This window comes from Triticum aestivum, chromosome 3D, assembly GCF_018294505.1.
Source record: "Triticum aestivum cultivar Chinese Spring chromosome 3D, IWGSC CS RefSeq v2.1, whole genome shotgun sequence".
NCBI lineage: Eukaryota > Viridiplantae > Streptophyta > Magnoliopsida > Poales > Poaceae > Triticum > Triticum aestivum.
Genome location: NC_057802.1, coordinates 422,262,026 through 422,284,755, shown reverse-complemented (window position 1 = coordinate 422,284,755; position 22,730 = coordinate 422,262,026).

Genomic DNA, 22,730 nt, shown 5'->3' with positions numbered 1-22,730 from the left:
TCATCGTCATTGAAGCCTGGTTCAGGGGCTACTGAGGGAGTCCTGGATTAGGGGGTCCTCGGATAGCCGGACTATATACTTTAGCCGGACTGTTGGACTATGAAGATACAAGATTGAAGGCTCCGTCCCGTGTCCAGATGGGACTCTCCTTGGCGTGGAAGGCAAGCTTGGCAATATGGATATGTAGAGCTTGTCCCTTGTAACCGACTCTGTGTAACCCTAGCCCCCTCCGGTGTCTATATAAACCGGAGGGTTTAGTCCGTAGGACAACAACAATCATACCATAGGCTAGCTTCTAGGGTTTAGCCTCTACGATCTCGTGGTAGATCAACTCTTGTAATACTCATATCATCAAGATCAATCAAGCAGGAAGTAGGGTATTACCTCCATCGAGAGGGCCCGAACCTGGGTAAACATTGTGTCCCCCGCCTCCTGTTACCATCCGCCTTAGACGCACAGTTCGGGACCCCCTACCCGAGATCCGCCGGTTTTGACACCGACACAAGGTTGTTGCCAATTAATTCCCGTTGGCACTGAAACCCAATGTCATGTCTTGGTTGATGCACTTGCCGGCGGATTCCATTTCTTCCCGGTCGGATCCGTGTCATGAGTTCGTTGGTGCCTTCACCGGAGGCCACCAAGCTCATGGCCAGGCCAGTGATTTGCATATCATTCCCCAGAAGGAAGGGGAAACCCTACACAAGTACATCCAAAGGTTCAGCCGGGTGCAGTACAACATCCCCGATGTTCATCCCGCCGCCGAGATTAGCACGTTCCATCAGAACATGCGCAATCGCAAGATGCGCGAAGAGCTGGCGATGAACAAGGTTAGGGATGTGGCCGAACTTTATGTTCTGGCCGATAGGTGCGCCCGGGCTGAAGAGGGAAGGAAGTACCCCCAGCGAGGATGCCGGCATGGAAACCGACTCTACTGATGAAGACACCGCCGCCCCGACGAAGAAGGGCCGGCGTCGCAACAGGAAACGCAAGGGCAAGACCGTGCTTGCCGTCGAGGGATCCGACGACACCGACGCCGCCAAGAAGGCCGAGGCAGACGACCCCGGCAAGGAGATTGCCGGGTGCACCGCTTGCTGGGCCTTGGCGGCTGCCGACAAGCCAGGGGGCTTCGACAAGCAGTACTGCAAGATCCACCGCACCAAGGGCCACGACCTCCAGAACTACAGACAGGTCCAGCTGCTTGCCAAAAGGCAAAAGGCCGAGTATGAGAGGCGTGACAAGGAGAAGGGTCAAGACAGTGCGGAAGGATCCGACAAGAAGCGTGGCGGCCAAGGAGGCCGCCGCGGCAAGGATAGCCAGCAAGAGGGGCCCGCTCGGGGCCGTGACAAGAAGCAAGAAGATGATGATCATGACGAGGACGACGAGTCCGGCGAGCAAGAGTTTCATAAGGCTACGGAGGCCATGTGCGTCGATGGTGGCGCCTCGTTGCACACTTATCACCGCCAGCTCAAGCAGTGGGCGCGCGAGATCACAGCAGCGGAGCCATCATTCGACGCTCAGAAGCCGCTGAAGTGGTCCAGCACACCCATCATCTTTGACGCCGAGGACCACCCTGATCGCACCACTGTGGTCGGGTGTTTGCCGTTGTTGGTCTCACCAACGATACGCAACCTCAAGGTGAACAAGATGCTGGTTGACGGCGGGGCCAGTCTGAACTTGATCCCGCCCATTGTGATCAAGAGGTTGCAAATTCTCGACGGAGACCTCGAGGAGATGGGCACGTTTCAAGGGGTCAACCTAGGAAGAAGCCAGCCGAAGTGGAAGGTCACATTGCCTGTGACGTTTGGAGGTGAGTTGAACCACAGGACGGAGAGGATTGTCTTCGACTTAGCCAAGATCCCCTTGCCCTACAACGGGATCCTCGGCCGCCCGGCACTATCCAAGTTCATGGCGGAGTCGCATTACGCCTACAACACACTGAAGATGCCTGGGCTGATGACCATCATCACCGTCTCCTGCGACAAGAAAGATGCACTGATCTGTGCCGACCTACTCTACCGGGAAGCAGTTGCACCAGCTGCCGCCAAGGCACTTGATCCTGCCACTGAAGCCCCGGGAGGGAAGAAGAAGCCCGGCAAGACCCCTCGCACCCACTCCGACAAGCGCACCTCTTTGGAGTGTTGTGCTACCATCGAGGACGTGCCAGAGAGCTCCACCGGCAAGAGCAAGAAATCCAGAGTTGCGCCACCACAGACCAAGAAGGTGTCCGTTAGGGAGGATGGCACGGGAGGGGCTTTCACCATAAGCTCCACCCTTGACAGCAAATAGGAAGGCGCGCTCATCACCTTCCTGCGGGCGAATGTCGATGTGTTTGCATGGCAAGCATCTGACATCCACTGTGTTCCCAGGGAGGTGATTGAGCACCACTTAGCTGTCTGTCCTCATGTGCGGCCCGTCAAGCAGAAGGTCAGGAAGCAGGCTCTGGAAAGGCAAGAGTTTATCACGGAAGAGATCAAGAAGTTGGAAGCGGCAGGCTTGGTGAGGGGAGTGCTCCATCGGACGTGGTTGGCCAATCCGGTGGTGGTGCGCGAGGCAAACGAGAAGTGGAGGCTGTGTATTGACTACACATATATCAATAAGGCTTGTCCTAAGGACCCCTTCCCGTTGCCGCGCATCGACCAGATTGTTGACTCCACGGCCGGGTGTGATCTGTTATCATTCCTCGACGCCTACTCGGGCTACCACCAGATCTTCATGACAAGAGAAGACGAAGAGAAGACGGCATTCATCACCCCATGTGGTACGTATTGCTTTTTACGGATGCCTTTCGGGTTGAAGAGTGCTGGCTCAACGTTTGCAAGAGCGGTCCAAATTGGTTTTGAACCCCAGCTACATAGAAATATGGAAGCATACGTGGATGACATAGTGGTCAAAACCAAGGACAAGGCAACTCTTGTACAAGACTTAGAAGAAACGTTTGCCAACCTGCGCAAGATCAACCTCAAGCTGAACCCTGAGAAGTGTGTCTTCAGCGTTCCGTCCGACAAACTTCTCGGGTTCTTCGTGTTGCAGCGTGGGATCGAGGCAAACCCAGACAAGATCAAGGCTATCGAGTAGATTGAGGCGCCCAAGCGGATCAAGCATGTGCATCGGCTCACTGGCTGCGTTGCCGCCATGAGCCGATTCATCTCCAAGTCCACCGAGCGCGCCCTTCCTTTTTTCAAGATTCTAAAAAAGGCGGGCCCTATGGAGTGGACCCCAGAGGCCGAAGTAGCACTGCAGGATCTGAAGAAATACCTCTCTTCTACACCAGTACTGGTGGTGCCTAGACCGCAAGAGCCGTTGTTGCTGTATCTGGCGGCGACGAATCAAGTGGTCAGTGCCGCGCTGGTGGCGCAGAGGGAGGTCGACGAAGAGGCAGTGACAACGGTAGGAACGACGGATGGCGCGTCAGAAATTCCCCCGGCAGGGCCTGGTACCGGCAAGGCAAGGCCCCCGGCAAAATCTAACGCCATCGGGACAGGGCTCGCGCAGCCAAATGAAGTGGTACAGAAGAAGAAGAAGATGATGCAACACCCGGTTTACTTTGTCAGCTCCCTCCTGCAGGGGGCTAGGTCAAGGTACCCCGGTGTGCAGAAATTACTCTTCGGCCTCCTTATGGCCTTGAGGAAGCTGCATCATTACTTCCAAGCCCACGAGATCACTGTCGTCACCCGCCTCCCGTTGCAACGGATACTGCACAACCCGGACACAACCGGAAGAATTGTGGAGTGGGCCTTGGAGTTGTCAAGCTTTGGGTTGAAGTTTGAAAGTACTTCGACAATCCAGAGCAGAGTCTTGGCGGAGTTCATTGCAGAGTTGACCTCAACGCCCGACGAAGAAATCCAGGAGACCGCTCTCCCCGGCAAGGAAGCAAGTAGGGACTAGATCATGTACTTTGATGCGGCTTTATCGCTGCAAGGCACCGGTGCCGGTGTGCTACTTGTCGCACCTACCGGAGAGCACCTCAAGTATGTGATCCAGATGCACTTTCCCAGGGAGATGTCCACAAACAACACTGCTGAGTATGAGGGGCTGCTTGGCGGTCTTAGGATCGCGGCAGACCTCAGGGTTAAGAAGCTCATCGTCAGGGGTGATTCACAGCTTGTCGTCAGACAAGTCAACAAAGATTATCAGAGCCCGTTGATGGAGGCCTATGTAGATGAGGTGAGGAAGCTGGAGGAGCGCTTCGATGGTATACAAGCGGAGCACGTTCCCCGAGCGGAGAACGACATCGCTGATTACCTATCAAAGCATGCTGCATTCAAGCTACCTGTGGAACCAGGTACCTTCCTGCTTCGGTTAACTCAACCATCCGTCGAACCATCAGCGGAACCGAACAAGCGGAGGAAATCAGGCCCCGGCAAGTACTTTCCCGCTGACCCCCAGGGGCCACTGGCAAGGGTGTTGCCGCAGATTCTGTGCCTACCGAGGGGCAGCTGGCTCCGGCAGGGCGCCAAGCCCTGGCCGTAGAGACGGTTGCCCCCATGGCAGAAGAGATGCCTTTGGTCCTTACCATCGAGCCCCAGGCTCCGGCATGTTCACATCATACTGTCCGTTTCCTCCAGACAGGGGAACTTCCTGAGGAGCAGGAAGAAGCGGAAAAAGTAGCCCGTCGGTCCGCCTTGTACCAGTTCGTCGATGACGTCCTATACAGAAAAAGACCGAACGATGTGAAGTTGAAGTGCATCCCCCGGGAGGAAGGACTGGAGCTGTTGGCAGAGATACATGGGGGCATGTGTGGCTCCCACAAAGGGTCGAGGGCCCTTGCCGGCAAGGCATTCTCGCAAGGCTTCTTCTGGCCCACCGCCCTCCAGGATGCGACGGCACTACTAACCAGGTGTGAAGCGTGCCAGTTCTATTCGAAGAAGCTTCATGAACCAGCTTAAGCCCTTCAAACAATCCCTCTCTCCTGGCCGTTTTCGGTCTGGGGGCTCGACACACTGGGCCCTTTCCCTCATGCTGTCGGGGGCTTTGAGTACTTGTACGTTGCAATCGACAAGTTCACAAAGTGGCCGGAGGTGGAGGCAGTGAGGAAGGTTATAGCACAGTCAGCCGTCAAGTTCTTCAAGGGGCTAGTTTGCCGTTTTGGTGTACCAAACAGAGTCATCACCGACAACGGCACGCAATTCACAAGCCACACCTTCATGCAATACATCCAAGACCTCGGCAGCAAGGTCTGTTTTGCTTCCGTGGCACACCCCCGGAGAAACGGCCAGGCAGAGAGGGCAAATGCTGAAGTGTTGCGAGGCCTGAGGATGAATACTTTTCACATGCTGCACAAGAGCGGAAGGCGCTAGATTGATAAGTTGCCGGTGGTACTTTGGTCGATCAGGACGACGCCAAATCGAGCCACCGGCCAGGCACCCTTTGCTCTAGTATATGGGGCAGAAGCAGTTCTCCCCATGGAACTCATATACGGGTCACCACGAGTGCTCGCTTACGACGAGCTTGAGCAAGAGCAATTGCGGCAAGATGACGCAACGCTCCTTGAGGAAGATCGTCTTCGGGCGGCTATGAGAGCAACACGCTACCAGTAAGCCTTGCGCCGCTACCATAGCCGCAAGGTTCATGCCCAAAGCTTTGAGGAAGGCGACCTTGTTCTTCGGCGTGTTCAGTCGGCCAAGAATTCCAACAAGTTGATGCCAAAATGGGAAGGCCCTTATCGGGTAATACGAGTCACCAGGCCCGGCGCAGTCCGCCTGGAGACCGAAGATGCTGTCCCAGTGAGCAATTCCTGGAACATCGAACATCTTCGCAAGTTTTACCCATAAGGCGTGGTTGCCGGGCCTCCCGGCAAACCACCTTTTGTACAAGCCTTGCCGGCAAGGCATGTAACCCTCTGTACAAAGCCAGGCGCAGACCCTGAGCATAAATAAATGAAGCGCTGGCGCCGTAAGTTTTAGCATGCATGCTAGGTTGAGTCTCTCCCTCTGTTAGGGTTGATAGTGCTTAGCGGTGACTAACCCCTAGCCTAGAGGTTGAGTGTGCATCTTTCTGTTCTCTTTGGTTCGCAGGACACGTGGGCACTTCTGCTGAGCCGCTTGGGAGAAAGAGAACGGACCGGCGCTCCGGCCCCGGCAAGCCAAGACTGCCGGGGGCTGAAGACACAAGGATCCAACCACGGCAAGCCAAGGTTGCCGGGGGCTGCGGATTCAGATAAATCTTTCATCCCCCTGTTATGCGTTTTCGTGTAGAACTGGGACATGTGAAACCTCGTTTATATTATTAAACCACTGTGCTCCCCTTTTCCTGTGCCCAAGAGCTATCTCCTGGGTCAGAATTTGGTCGTAGTCGCAGTGGCGAGGAAATGGACGAGGGGCCTAACTCTACTTCGCCCCTGCCTCCGCCAACAGCGCGAGAATGGTCGACTGAAGTGGGGAGACGGCAAGGCCTATTGCCGGGCGACAAAGTTTATCTTAAGGATAACAAGGATTCGTCCTTGGCGTGGGCCTCGCTGATGCACAAAGAACCCGGCAAGCACCCTTTTTCATTAAAAACATCCCATACAGGTACAGTTCATACAGAATTAAAAACATGAGCAAGGGGATTACAAGTCTTAAAATTAACAAGTGCCCGCAAGCTTACAAACTAAAAAGAGATAAAGTGCCCGTAATCCCTTTCTTGTCCCTCTCCTCAGAAGGTGGAACAAGGCAGCAGGAGGGCAAAAAGAGCGCCTAGGCAAGGTACGAGGAGCAGAAGGCACCAAGAGAACATCTTGGTGCCGGGAAAGGAGCTGGAAGACGAGGCAGCGGGCCGGCAATACGCGACGAAGGCGTCGGTGCCCACGTACTCCGACTTGACGGCCGCCACCCGCCTTCTTCGCCTTCTCCGGCCCTCCTACGCCAGCCGCCCAAGGAGACGATGGGGAGCGCCCCGATGGAGAGCTTGGCGAGGATGGCCCTCGGCAGGGCGCGTGGCCAAGGGAGGAGCAGCACGGTCAGTCGGAGTCAGGGTCGGCATCCCGCCGCTTGACTCCCTCGCCGTCGCTGTCCTCCTCGTCACTCCTGCTCGAGGAGGAATCTTCATCGTCGCAGGAGCTCTCCACGCAGCACTTCAGGCGAGTTCCAAGATCTCCGAAGACCTTTATGGAGAGCAGGCCGCCCTCCATTAACTTGAAGTAGGGGACAAGCCCCGCCGTCAGGTTGTGGATACGAGCAAACGTCTTCCATCCGTGACGGAGGTACATGATGTGAGGAGTGGGGAAGTCGACGTCGACCCGCGTGCCACCGTTCCCGCAGCCCGTCATGTGTAGCCTGAGAGTCTGGGGCGGGTAGGGATCCATCTCCAGAGCAAATGGGGTGGGGAGGCGGAGATGATGCCGCGGCGGCCGGCGCAGCCTGATGAAGAACTCCCGAGGTTGGTCCCTGACGTTGCCCTCCATCACAGGCGGCATCACTGGCGGAGGCACGGCCATCGCGCCGCCTCGCCCCCCTCTCCCCCGATTGCTGCGGCGACCTCGGCCTCGCCCCCTCCCCCTTCCCCTCGCAACTGGCTCCGCCGCCGCGAGCTCGTGGGAAGGAGGAACACGCTGTCGAGCGGCGACACTCGCCCCCACCGTTGAAGGGCCTGCGCCCCCTCTCGCCATGACGGATGGAAGGAAGGAGCGGAAGTAGAAGAAGATGGATGCTGGGAGGACGTGGGATGACATCCCCCTCCCCCTCCTTATAACGGGGCAGGGTCGAGGCTCGGCCGCCCCACTCGACCAATCCAGCCATCGGAGGCGCAGGGAATCGGGACCGACCCGCTGCCCCAACCAGCGACGGCCCGGTTTCCCGCCTCCACCACCTGCCACATGCATGAGGGGCGCGTGGCGAGTGAGCAGGATCGAGGGGACGGGTGAGGCGGCCGTTCCCCACCCCGTGATCATGGGGCGCAGGCGCCTTGAAAACCGCAACCCGAATCCACTAAGTAAATGAGCCACGCCTCTGCACCTCCCTCTTTTTCTTATGGGGAAGGCGCGAACCGCCTCTTTACTACGATGTGACACATGCGTGTGGGAACCGTCCCACGCATGACCCCCACGTCACGCACGACCCTCCACGTCGCGCATTCAGCGCGGGTCGTGGGGAAGCATAGCGGACTAACAGTTACTATGGTAAAAATCCACCCCACCTGCCCGCGCACCGTTCTGGGCCTGGCCCAACAACGCGTCGCGCTTATGTGTGGCCCAGGCCCGGGGGCTCCTATCGGTGTCCAAAAGTAGGGGCTCTCCTTTTGACCCCTTTACTTGTGCACGGGCAGTCAGAGCCACGCGCCGCGGCCACACTTAGCAGGGCAAAGGAGGGAAGCCGGAGAGGAGCCGAAGGCACAAGGCGACTGGAGGCAACGCCAAGACCAGAAAAGCACGAGAGCGAAGGGGCGAGGTGGACCCCCCGGCAAGACCCTTTCCAGGGCGGCCTCCGCGGCCCCGACAAGAGCCTTGATGGGGCAACTTTCCCAACACCATCTGAGCGAGCCGCCCTTGAGCCCAAAGGTTCCGAACGCTGTCGACAACTACATTGGAACCAGGGCTCGGGAGGCACCCACATGGTGGCATGCAGATCTTCGTCAAGATCATAAACATGTGAGGTGAGATGAGGACCAGAAGACAGCGACCCTCGGCGGGATCCCAGCCGAGGGAATCCAGAAGACCCCCGGCAAGCGCCTTGCCGGGGACAACTACGATGCCGTGGCTAGACCCTTGCCGGGCCCCCGGCAAGACCCTTGCCGAAGGCGTGCAAGGCCACTGCCAGGCCCGCACCAGCCAAGACTCCGCCGCCGTTCGCATGCAGCTGCCAGCCCGACCAGCTGGGCAAGCGCCTGCGTGGCAACATGCGGCTTCCAGGCCAACTCAGCAAGCGCCTGCGTGGAGGCATGCAGATCTTCGTGAAGGTCCTGCCACCGTGCCACCTCAGCAGCCTGCCTGCCTACATGGCGCTGCATGCTCCGCTGGCCTGGGCGCGTGTCGAAGCGAGGCGGAGCGGCGACGGACGGGACGGGCCTCGTTCCCGTCCCCGATAAAGCTAATGGACACCTAAGTAGCGCATTTAAGGCACTTTGTCCCGTAATGCCATGCGATAAGCTCGCACACTGTAGGCCTTTCCACCTCCTGTGTGCCACTATGGCAACCCCTTTTTCTATAAAAGGAGGCCCGAGGCGACCAGGAGGGGGATTGGGCTCTTTGAAACTACGCAGCCACCGTAGCTAGTTGAAGAGCTCAAGGACACTCTGAAATACATCCACCAAAGCAGGACTAGGGTTTTACACATCCTCGCGGCCCGAACCTGGGTAAACGATCCATGTGCTAGCTCCTAAACCTGCTCTTCTCACGACCCCGCGCCCGCCAACCATAGAAGGGATCCCAGTGATCCCATAGGTGTCGTTCTCACCGACACATGGTGAAACATATTGTGCTAAGAGATCATCTCTTGTCTTCTCTTAAATAAGAGAAGACAAGCCTTTTCTTATGATTTCTCTTTCCTCCACCTCATCATTTATCCTATGTGGCATCCCTACAATAGAACCATTGTACATGCCCTAATCCCGAATAGGCTAGTCATAGTGGGGAGTAACTTAGACTAGTAACATGCATATGTTACTAGTCTATGTTACTACATTCATAGTGGGGAGTAACATATGTATAGTATCATGCAAGCCATCATTTATTAAGACGTAGACTCATTCTGTCTTGGGACGCGTTATGTTACAGTAACATATTATGTTACTCCAAACACCTCTCCCCTCATTAACTATATGCCACATAAGCAAACTTTTCTTGAAGTGTGTTATGTTACTTGCTAAGTTACTCGCACTATGACCAGCCTTATGTGGACGAGAGAGAGGCATTGACAAAGTCAAGGAGTGGGATCTGCAGGAGCCCGTCTCTACACGTGGTCCTAGGTATAAAAAAACTAATTCTATAAAAAGAGGCATAAAAAAACAATTGTGCCTAAAAAAGGTAAAAACATTTGAGAGGAAATAGATAGAGAGAAAGTGAGAAAAAGTTGTAACCTTATAGCCAACCTTATAGTCAACACTATGGTAGTATTACATGAGGAAGGAGGGAGTGGTGCATATGCCAAGTCCACTGGGCTGCCATGTTTCACACTCCTCCGTCGTAAAAGTGGAGACAATAGCTTTCATCAAAAATAAACAATGAATACTCGTTGCTCATCCACTATATCAGAAAGAATACTTTCATTCGCCGACATGTGGGACATCGACCATCCTGGTCCACCTGCCATGCACAAAATTATCCTGGTCCACCCCGGTCGTAGCGCAGGCCCAACCTTTCCCACTGTAAGTTGGTCAGACGAAGGAACCATCATGACTTTGTTGAATTCCGCTTCTTCAAGAAAACCTACTGTACCCGCAGTACTGCTACCACACGCGAAGACTGGACGACACTGTACCACGTCATATCACTGAAACCCACTAGGCCAAACTAGCCCGCCTAGGATTTGTACTCCCTCCATTTCAGGCCCCCTTTGGTTCATAGGATAGACATTTTATAGGGATAGAAAAATCATAGGAAGTGAGATGACATGCATCTCAATTCCTATAGAGGAAGAGATGTCATTGGGTGCATAGGATAGGAATTTTTCCATTGAGTCTAGGCTAATGTTTTTTCCCTCCAAAATGTGAAGGATTGATTCCTATCCTACATAGGAATAGGAATCCATTCCTACTAACCAAAGGGCTTCAAAGGAATTTTTCCTTTGCAAATCCTATCCTATAGAATTCCCATAAATTCCTACAAACCAAAGGAGGCCGAATGTATCCGTGTCGACTATTGTTTGATCGATTGCTAAGCCTACGATTTTAGGAGCTTGGGCTATTGGCCGATCGACAACGGATCAGTATAAGCATACCACGAGCTCATCAGCCCCAACGTTTCTCTTTAGTGAGTGTTTTGCAAGTACTATAGCTCGCACAGTAGCTAGCCTACTAACACCAAGAATCATCAAACAATCCCCGCTGATATGATAAACAGTTCAAACTTACATCTAAGCATGCCATATATTACATCCAAAGATGGTGAGGATACATCTGTTTCCACAACTCGGAGAGGGTTAGCATGATTTACTATCAATGAAAAGTAGCAAGTACCGCCCACACAAGACAGTGCACTAGCCCTAAGATGGTTTGATAACACGCATCGTTCTGGTAATTAAACACAATGCAAACTACTCTGAAGGATTAGCGCAACCAACTATTTCTTGTCATCGATCTCTCGGCCAATGAGCACATCACGAACAGCGGCATGGGAATCGATCTCTGGGGCGATGTACACCGCCACATCGGAATCGTTCTCTGGGGCAATGTCCACAGGATGGACAGCGGCATCGGAATCGATCTCCGGGGAGATGTCAACAGGACGGACCGCGACATCGAAAACGATCTCTGGGGCATTGTCCACAGGACGGGCCGTGACATCGGAATCATCAAGGTCGTCCACCGGCACCTGCACAACCCTAACATATTAGAAAGCACATTGCAATTAATCAAAAAGCACAACTATGGTAAGACACTATTTTTTACCTTGTGCAGCTCACCGGGGGATCCCATCCCTCTGGGGCCATCTCCTCGTCCTTGATGGGGGCCATCACCTTGCCAGGGGAATACTGCTTCTCAACGGCAACTATCTCCTTAAACTCGGCCTTGAGCCTCGCATAGGTGGCCATTAGAGTTTCTGGGGTAGGCATGGTGGGGCCCTTGCTGTTCTTCCATCTTTCTTTGAGGAGTTCGTCCGCCAACATCGTCAACTCTTTTGCCAGTGCTTGTTTCTTGGAGTTCTTCGTCTCCATGGGTTGGCCCGCCAACATGGTCAACTTGTTGGTCGGTGCTCGCTTCCTGGAGAGTTGCCCTAGTGCTCCAGGATCCATCAATGAACTGACAAACAAAAAGCAATCAAAAGGAAACCACAATCACAATGAAAACGGGAAAACAATAGGCTATGAGAATCGATCGGTGCTTCACAAAAAGAAGATTCTTGGAATGAAAATATAGTAGCATCACTGATTCGCCCACCTTTCCTTCCTCGGTACAGAAGAAAAATGGGAGAAGTGAGTAGCCTGGAGTGAGGTTTTCTTCAAGAAAGGGGAGAAAGGGCTTCAACGAGCGTTCCAGTGAAATGATGGTTGCTTCATCCAGTCCAACTTCGAGGCCACTTCGAGGCCACTCTACCACTGCTGCTAAAGGTGTGGGTTTTGTGATATGACGGGTCATGACGGCCACACCGGGGTGACCGGTGAGTCTCGACTATAGCACCTCGCTGTGATTTGGTGGATGGCACGCGGGCCCGAATGCTTTGTGATATGCTTTGATGCTTTGATGTTTGGTAGGGTGTATGAAGGGTGCATGAGAAGAGCATGCATGAAGAGGGGTGCTGGGAGGAGCATGCACGAAGAGGGAACAACTATGCTGAGATGAGAATGCAACCAAACACACTGTGGCGAGCATTCGCAACTGCCACGTTCGGGTTGCGCTTGGCTCTTCACCTCTTCGAGAATACGAACAATGATGTTACTACTAGTTCTACAGTATCGAACCGCTGCTGCATGTCCGTCCACCACGTGCAGGAGGGATAGCTTGTTGTATACTCTATATTTGCTGCAGCCTCTGACATTTACCCCACCACAAATTAAAATATATATTCCTGTCTTGACCAGATGAGCGTGCAAACTACAATCACCAGGATGACAGGTAGGGCCAGAAGATTATTTTAATAAAAAGAAGAATGGATCCAACCCCAACGATTTTAAGCTGACAGACACGGTACATGCTATCCTAGACTACTCTACACATCAAACTGCCACACGAGCGTCCGGGCTGCGCTTGGCTCTTCGCCTCTTCGGGAAGTCGAACAATGATGGAGTACTACTGCAGTGGAGGAGTACTACAGTATGCTTCTGGCCATCTGACACCGGTTGAACTGATGTATGTCCACCGCATGCGGGAGGGACAGCGTGTAGCAAACGAAAGCTTCTCCTAGTCCTACCAGCCACCACGCTCATGGGCGAGAGAGGGACGCAGCTTCATTGACTTGCTGCTCCTGCCTTTGCGTGTATGACAGGTGGGCCCAATAGGTGGGTGGCCCACCTGTCATGCAGCCAAAGGTAGGTGCGGTTAAGGTGAGAGGGCGTTATAGTAATCAAACTTCTCGGTCTTGTACGAGTTGACGCGACACATCAAAGCACTGCACTCGATATATTTCAATAATTTGCGTTTACCGATGCATTAATTATAATGCATGCATGCATGTCGTGATTCTCCTTTTGATACTTGCATGTGTTGATTTAATGCACCTTGCCAAATTTTGACTATAATTTAATTAACCAAATGTTCATGCATGTCACAAAAAATTACATAATTGAAAACTATGTTTAAACACTAATCAAACGATATAATTTTTGTTAACATGCACTAACATTTTGTCAGTTAAATCTTTGGTCAAAATTTAGCACCAATTACAAAGGGGCCCAATAAATATTGTACTCTCACATTTTGTTTTGAGGATACTCCCACATAGAAAATATAAATAATAATGCATGTTGGGGCAGCCCACGTTTCCGATAATTTTAGCCGTGGGCTTGTTCACAAATTTTACGAGGGGGTGGTTGTTCATTTAATGGAGGGTCTTGTACCAGACTTGAACGATACAAAGTGTGACGTGGCACACCGTAACACCACTTGGAATAAGCGGGTAGCTATCTCAAAAACCAATCAACAACTCAAAAAAAGGCGACCTGGCATGTACACAATTTTAAACAATTGTTTTGATGGAGTGAAAAAGGAAAACTACCCCACTACGTATATATAGGCCGGAGCCTCCGCGCTTGCTTGCTAGGGTTGGTCTATTCACACACTCTCATCCTCTCCAGATCTAAACAAGATAGCGGTGGTAACACTGTCTTTCTCCCTTCAAAAAATACTGTCTTTCTATCCTCACCGCTGGTTACAGATCCGGACGTATCCCTCTCTGTCGGTGAAGGGGAGGAGGGGCAGCATTTAGGCCGTCGTCGATAGCGGGGGAGGAGACCCACTGCCAGCCGCACTGTTATCTCTGGCCGAGCACCGGCGCGGGAGGTCCTCCGAACCCTTCGTCGTTGCCCTAGTGTGGGCGGATCCGGCCTCCCGCCGCCCACCTATCCACATCCCGACGACCTTCAGGTATATCTTCCTTCGCAACCGCCCTAGCTCTACTTCCCCAGCTCGCTACGTCGCTGCATGTGCATCATTTTCTACCTCTCTGCCCCTCTTGATCGGATGGTCGAAGACACATTTTTCTTCTTCTATTGTTAGAGGTAAAGCTACTTCATGGATTCGAACCTTGTACTTGGTTCAAACAAGAAATAAAGTGGGGGTGGGGGAATTTAGTATGTGCATCGGACTTGGTACAAACAGGAAGGATAGGGGGTTAAAGTAGTACAGACTGGTCATCCAACCGGTCTCTTGGTCGAAAAGGGAAATATAGGGGAAACGCTGTACACAGTGGTATGACCAGGACTAGATTTGTTATCCACACATAAGATGGCTGCATGCATCAATATGAAGCAGAGGCCGGGGGCACGCCTCCATTTCCAAAAAAACATAGGAGTAGGTGGCTAGAGTGAACAAAAATGGGACCAACCCAGATATGTTTCTTGGATGTTTGTTTCTCGGGGCAACAAACTCTAAATCATCACTTTATGCCCCGGTTTTACGTACATGGTGCTGGACTGCTGGTGCACCCACTGTCCCATGCCCTTATACCAAATATTTAGCTCTTCTTAATCTAATGCCCCTGGTAAAATGAAGCCATGCCACTGTTATAAGCCATGACAAGTTTAGCCAAATGTTTTTGCCTGTAATTGTTTGAGACTCTGACTGTTTCCTCTGTAGCTATTTGTGCAAATAGGGATATCCATTTCACCTGGTTGCTGTTGTGACCTTTTGGTGCACTGCACAAAACACTTCTTAAAAGAAGTGACTTTTGTGCTGTTTAACTGGAATGTCAGAATGTAACAGTTGGTTCATTTCGGTGGAACTACACAAAGGGAGATCTGTGTTCCAATCCTCATCATCCATATTGGCACCATAACCTTCCTTTAGGTAAGAATGGTATTTAATGCATGTGTTCATCTCTATTTTGTGACTGCCATGAGAAAATAATGCTATTGTTTACTAGTACACTTGTACTCCCTCACTGACAAAACCAATTCTGAAATAGAAGGCCAATCATGTACTTGGTTTCACCAACTGGTGAGGAGAAAGAGAAACAGAGCATGAAGAGGAAGAAGAAGAAGAATAAACAGTGCCAAGGTGATAATGCTGAAGCCGAGGCCTTAGTCGAGGCCATTCAAGGGCTGCGGCAACGTCTACCTTACATGTGAGACGATCCTCCAGGGAGCCCTTCCACTTCTGCGTATTGTCCATGATGAATTTGATGCTACTGTTAGAGTAATATGCTAATGTCTTTCTATCCTTTCTCACTAAGCTAATGAAGGTTTCACCTTGTTCCTACTTGTGCAAACAGGGATCATGTTGTGCCAATCATACATTTTAGTGGAACTACACAAGACAATACAATGAACTGTATCCCAGCCAGTGCTTTAACTCTGCTGGAAGTTCTTGATAATCTTTCGATATAATCTCACCGCTGGTAAACAAGAGTGAGTTCAACCATACATTTGAAGTGCACAAAAATATATACTATTGAGTGATTCCAGTGAGTGCTTTATCATCTCTTCTTAGACTACATGAATAAGCTTTGCTCAGGTTGGTACCGACCTAAGGCCTTCATCCATATTAGTTTGCTATCATCTCTATTTGTATCGTGCTACTGTCATGAGAAACTCCTTTATCTTTGCACGTTAAAGTTTTGCAACCTATGATACATGACAATGCTTTGAGTATTGAGCTAATTGGCACTAATTAAATAAACTAATACCTCTCTTTAAGCAAGACTACTATGTTGCTAACTTTACCCATTAAGATAATGAGGGTGCTTCTATTTGTTGGTGTATGTTTCATCAACAGGGATGCTCGATTTTGGTGGAACTGCACAAAAACTTTGGGTGCTTCATTGCCTCGACAGCTTCCTTCCTTTCCTATTAGTCGCTAATCTCGGCTTGCTTCCTTCCTTTCCTGTCAGTCGCTTGGCTTATCTCGGCTTCCAATCAAAGGAAATAGTAATTGATATGCTACCTCACACAGGTTGGTACTGGTCTTTATCCTGATTATTGTGCTTGTCATATGTATTGGTAATTTGGTATTGTGCTACTGTTTGCCGATTTCATAAAGGTGTAACTTGCAGCCTGAACTCGCAAGCAAATCATTACATTGGGTGATTTCAGTAGAACTGCACAAAAAGATCAGATGGACAGGTACTTATGCTGCTGCAATGTACTCCAAAGTTCACTCAGACAAGCATCGATGTTGACAAGAAGAAGTGCCTATATTCATTCGAGTATCAACAGGCATCAACCAGTTGTCAAACTCCAAGTATTAGGAGAGCGAACGCCAAAAATATTGCTTGGCACATAGTCCAGAAAAACGCAGTCCAGTCTTTGGTCCCAACTTGTGCCTTTTCGTTATCGGCACATATGGTAGCGAACTGTATAGCATGGAGTCTAAAGATTCCAGACAAGTTGGTTGACGCGTATATTCATCTGGCACTTAATCAGTCTTCACACCAGGGATGCTCTATTTCAGTTGAACTCCACAAAAAATTTGGGTGGTTCATTTCTCAACCGCCTCCTTTCTTGTCTACAATGTAGAATTTTGGTGAGCTACATGACCAAGATGAGCCAGTAAACTAGTTGGATGAAAGTAGTGGCCAAGTTGCTCAAACCTCCCTCGGCACGAGGCCACTATTGAGGATAAACCTACAAGCACAGTTCAGATTTTCTGTGCTGCCTCTTATGTACTCGAAAGTTTACTCGTGCAAGCATTAATTTTAGTAAGAAGTACCTCTGACTGAACACCATTTACCAGTCTGTACCCTAGGTAATTAAAGTTCGTCCATGGATGATATTGGATGTGATCTCAATCATTTGGTTGCATAAACATATTGAACATGTGTATATCTGAATCTTTTTTGAATTATCTATGAATATCGTCGTGTGATTTATCAATCATTTGAATGCATAGACATGCTGCACTTGTGTATATATGAATCTTTTGAGTTGTTGATTGTGAATGTTGGCTATGAATATGAATGTGTCCAGTGAACCTGAGTTTGATACGAATGTTTACCTGTTCTGTTGTACTTGTGTGTGAACTTGTTAGTATGTCTACTGTGGGATTTGTGACGTGTGGGCGTCAACGGCACACCTTCTTCCCGAGAAGAATTGCACCTGCTTTGTTAGGGTAGCAACGGCGCATCAACTCTTCTTAATATTTTTGCTCTGTCTTCCCCCGTCCCCCGCTCAACGCCTGCCGTAATGTTTTCGGCCTCAAAACAAGCATAATGGGCTGCGTTGTTTTTGGGGCTTGATGAAAAATCGAGTGCTGGTTTCTGTAGGTTGGCCCGCCCAGCAAATGGGCTGCTGGTCCACCACGGACTGGGAGGCTAAATATACAAGTTGTATGGTGCAGAGGCAAGTAAAAAAATGCCATCGAGAGCCATCCACTGAACAAAAAAATCTCGTCTGATGTGCTTCTTCAGTCGGGCCGCCGGCCCTCTTTAATCCAGTTCGCTCGGGGATCTAGCTGGTACTATCATTTTTTCCAGCGGGCGAACAAGTATCAGCTAGGCCTAGGTATGCGTAGCCCACGACATACGGAGACAGTGGTTTCAACTTATTTTTTGAGGTCCATACCGGCCTATGGGCCTCCCAGCGTAGGTTTTACTTTTTCTTAAAGATCGGCAGCCCAATGTATTTCTTGATAAAACACAGATCTCTGTTCTGTTTATCTATATATAAGAATAATAATGATGTGTCCAATTTATGTTTTCCCTTCTAACCACATTATATATATTTATATTATTACTATTATTGTATATTTTATAGAGACTTATATATACATTATAAAAACATCCCACGTGTTATTAACTTATAAAAGTAAATGTTTAACAGAAGTTGGCAAGGAAAATCCTGGTTGTTTTTGACTCACAGGTAGGAAAATCCTGGTGATTGCGTACAAAAGTTTGCGAAGATTTTAAGGACCAATGTAATAATAACACTCTCATTTTTATTTTGAGCAATAACTCGCTAATTTGCTAATTTTATATATAAAAAATGTGTCGCAACGGTTTATTTTTTTGATATTAATTGCTCCTTCTAACCTAACATTATATATGGAACGGGCCCAGCTAATTCGTGTATTTCAAGAAAGTGCAAATGGGATGGGATTTCTTAGAAAATATTAAATGGGCCGCATTGACGTGAAATTATTTGTTCACCCAGCCCAGCAAATGGACTGTACATTCTAGAAAACATGGGTTAAAGATATACCACATTTTTGCAGGCTGACATGTGGGACAATAGGTCGAAGCCTACGCAGGGCGGTGTCAACTTGCTCAACAAATGATTATGACATCCACAACCATTGGATTTATATCCAACAGCCGGCATGCACCTTCAATCCCTCGTCTTCTTCCTCCAGTGTCGCCGGGACCGCCTGGTCCGGCCTCTGGCGGCTAGCGGCTCTGCTTAGCACGCATCGCTGCAAAGCGCTACCCCACCGCCGGCCAGGCTATCCCTCCACCCCTCCACACCTCCTGTTATTCTCCACTGATTGCAGCCCCATGCCGCACCAGAACCAGTTATAACCCTTGTACTCCTCTCAATCTGCGACTCCACTGCTACGTCTTCCCATCTCCGGGTCGTTCCCGTCCGGGGCCTCGCCGTCGTCCACCACCTCGCTGCGCTCGGCACAGCGTGGTCAACAAACGAGAGTCATCGGAAGAGGACTGGAGAGCCTGACGGCTGGGACCCACGAGGTCCATGGCCACACGCAAGGAAAGTTCTTACTTATTAAGCTGAAAAAATGTTTCCTCCCCCTGATGGCTAGGACCCACCGGCTGTATCTTCGCACGGAAAGAAGTGCCTCCTTGTTATGCGAAAAAACTATTCCTCCCGTTGACAACTGGGACCCGTCAGATTTGGTGGCTAACTTGTGGGCCTACTAAGCGGACGTGTACGCAGGGCTTTGTCAACTTATAATCAACATATGATTCTAGCAGCTGGACCGTTGGATGTTAATCCAACAACCGTGCTCCTTCTTCAACCTCTGTTCTTGCTCATGTCTCCCGTGGGCGGCAGTGCTGCCGCGCACCCGAACCAGTCAAGTTTCCCACTCCTCTCCATCTGTGACTCCACTGCTGCGTCTTCCCCATCTCCAGGTTGTTCCAGTCTAGGGCCTCGCCGTCGTCCACCGGCCTTGGTGCGCTCGGCATGGTGTGGTCAACATGGTCAATAAACGAGAGTCATCGGAAGATGACTGTACATGACAGGCTAATAGTGGGGACGCACCACGCCCATGGATGCATGCATGCAACTGCATCCTTATTACCCTGAAAAATTATGTTTGCTCCCCCTGACACTCAAGATCCGCCGGTTTTGACACCGACATTGGTGCTTTCATTGAGAGTTCCACTGTGCCGTCACGATAAGGCCGGATGGCTCGCCTTGTCGTGAAGGATAGCATCACCTCTGGGGAAGCCCTGGCTGTAGGCCAAACTCTCCGACTAGGCGGCTTCGTCATGACCGCCAGCTCGACCGTTGCGCCGACGATGACTTCTCGGGTCATCGAGAACAGCCTCCGCGTCGGCTCGAAATTCGCCGAGCAGATGGATCCAATGGAGCTCTCTTCCTTGAACGAGCTCTTAGATTGCATCGCCGCCTTGGGAGTCGCTATGGACTATGATCGGATCGGGCTTAAACCTGACCAATGGGAGATTAACTCTCCGCCGGTCACCCATCAAATAGCGGTGGTGGAGGAGCAATGCTGCGATTCTTCCTCTATCTTGAGGACAAACTATGTCCGGATTCCCGAGCTCTCTGAGCCGGTGTCAGGACCGGTTTTTCGGGATATTAATTTTCCAGAAAATGGCCCTTGTGCTCACCAGCCCCAGGATTACTGTTAGCTGATGAGGCACCAACTTGATACAGAAATTCCAAGCAAAGTACAAAATATGTAGTACAAGACCATTGTGGCCTATGAGTACAACACTTGGTTTCTAGTGCTTGATGGCGGAAGCGGTTTGTGGTTCATCTGCGTCTATGGGACTCCATTTCCCACAAGAACAGCTGACCAGGATAACTCCTATCTTCGCGAGGCTGCTATCATCATTGCGTAGGTTCCGGGGCTGTCATCGCAATGCTTATCTCCATGCGAGAAATCTGGCCAAGACAATAGCGAGGGACAAGCCAGTGAGTACTTTTGAATGTACTCGCAAACATTATGAACACGGGTATGATATAACAATGGATAATCATGCTCCGAAATATTCTATGATCATAACGTCAGTCACGAAATAAACAAAATTCATGATGCACACATGTAGGTTGTTCATGTAAAATATGAAGATGCAATACGGGAGTAGAAATAGAATGCACCGATCGAGTGTCTGAAGCGACGCCTCGAAAGGATAAGAAGATAAATCATGCCTTAGTCAGGCGTCAGAGTGACACCACATAAAGGGCTTGTAGATAAAAGAAATAACAAGCATGCCACAGTCGGGCGTCTATGCGACACCACATAAAGGGCTTATAATATAAAAGAAATAACAAGCATGCCACAGTCGGGCGTCTATGCGACACCACATAAAGGGCTTATAATATAAAAGAAATAACAAGCATGCCACAGTCGGGCGTCTACGCGACACCACATAAAGGGCTTATAAGAGAATAGTCGCAGTGAGTATCCAGGAGGTAGAACCGTCCCAGGGATACTCAATAATTCAAATAATGTAAATGGTTAGTCCGCAATAATAATAATCATAATTCTCATATGTCACAGGTCGTAATCAATGTTCTGGTTTAGCCGTTCCTCCTCCGAAGACCGACACTATGATCAACACCAAGACCGACATTAGACCCATCTCAGACTGTAGTCCTTACCCATGGACACGGCTATTCGAATAGGTTTAACCTCTGCAGCGGGGGTACTCTTTACCCATGAGTAGCGGATTTCTTTAGTCCATCGGGACTAATTCCGTCTTCGGTCGTTTAATTGAAAACACGCCTGAACTGCACACACCAGCTTAACTTACCGGTGTCTGGAATCACCCACGACACCTGTCCAGCAAAACTCTAAGTGGGGAGGCTACAACCTCGACTTAGCATGGGATCAAATTTATATCGCGCGCTCTAAGGGGTGCCCCCCTCTCGGTCCCAACCGGAAACACCCATGCCCCCGAACCAGGTGGCATGCCTACCGGATGCATCCGGTATCTTCCACCATGGCCTCTCTGTACGGTGTGTGCTAGGAAGGGGTTGACAACTTACTGAACCGTACCCTACCTGCGGCAGGGACAAGTGGTAGTACGAAACAAGTATGGGGGGTTACTGAACAAGACTCGATCCAGTATTCCCTGTATGATTAGCATAAAAAAATATATATCAACTAACAGACAGGATCACCGCTCATCATACCTCATCATGCCATACCGGACACACTCGTCTCGACGAGGAACTAGGGACAAGCTCGTGTCTACCCAAGACAGCAACTTTCCCGGCTTCCTTCCGGTATGCATGAGAAGCTTACGAGGATGATTACCATCGCCAGCATATCCCTTTCTAACAGCAAAGCATCTCCATTTTTTGCACTCATGCGTATGATTTTATCGTCACATAAAATAACGTATGCTCCAAGTCAAGGTGGTGTTGTAACCGTATCAACAACACACGCAAATATTATGCTAGAGTTCAGAATGCTTGCCTTCAAGAGTGTGCAAGAGGGAGTGCACTTTTTGAAAGTTGCCTTCTTCTTCAAAATCCTATTTTATGAAAATTTAAATTAACACATAGTTTTAAAACAGTACAAGAAAGTTGTTTGGAAAATTTTCAAATAAATACTAAAATAAACTAGACAGAATTTTAGTAAGGTGGGAAAAGGGATCAACTCATTTGGAGTTATATTTAAAAAGTTACAGCCAGTCAAAGTTTCATTCAAATTCTGTTTTTAATAAAAACCAGAAAAAGAAAACGTTTCGGGGGAAATACGTTTACGAAGCAGAGGAGACGTACTTCAGGGGTTTACGCGTCCACTTAAACACGTGGTGGCGGGGCTGGGTCACTGACAGTGGGTCCAGTGGGCCCACTGGTCAGGTTTGACTAGTCCCTTCTCCCTCCTCTTCCTCTGCCTGAGCGGAGGCGGGACTCCGGCGATCGACGCCGGTGAACGGCGGCCCTTCGCGGGCTCCGGAGGGCAGGGATGGATCCGTGGTTCCAGGGCGGTCCTCCCGGTGGTCGCTAGGCAGGTGGGGACGGAGAGAGTCGCCGGCGGCGAGCTTTGCGGCGGACGGCGTCTCAGGAGGATTTGGGGTCTCGAGCTACGGTGGTTCTTGGTCGCGTTTGAGAGGCTGGGCGGCTCCATGAGGTCGAGGGGGAGGATAGTGGCACTAGATGGGCGGGGGAGGCTATGACTGCGATGAATTGAACCGGAGCGTGGCGGCGGCCGATCCTGCCGGAGGTGAGGAAGACGATGGTTTCAGACGACTTGAGCGAGGTGGTGCACTTCTACGGTGTGCCTGAGGATGCTCGAGCGAGGTTTGGGGCCATTTATAGCCGGGGAGGGTCGGTTCCCGCGGTGGCCGTGGA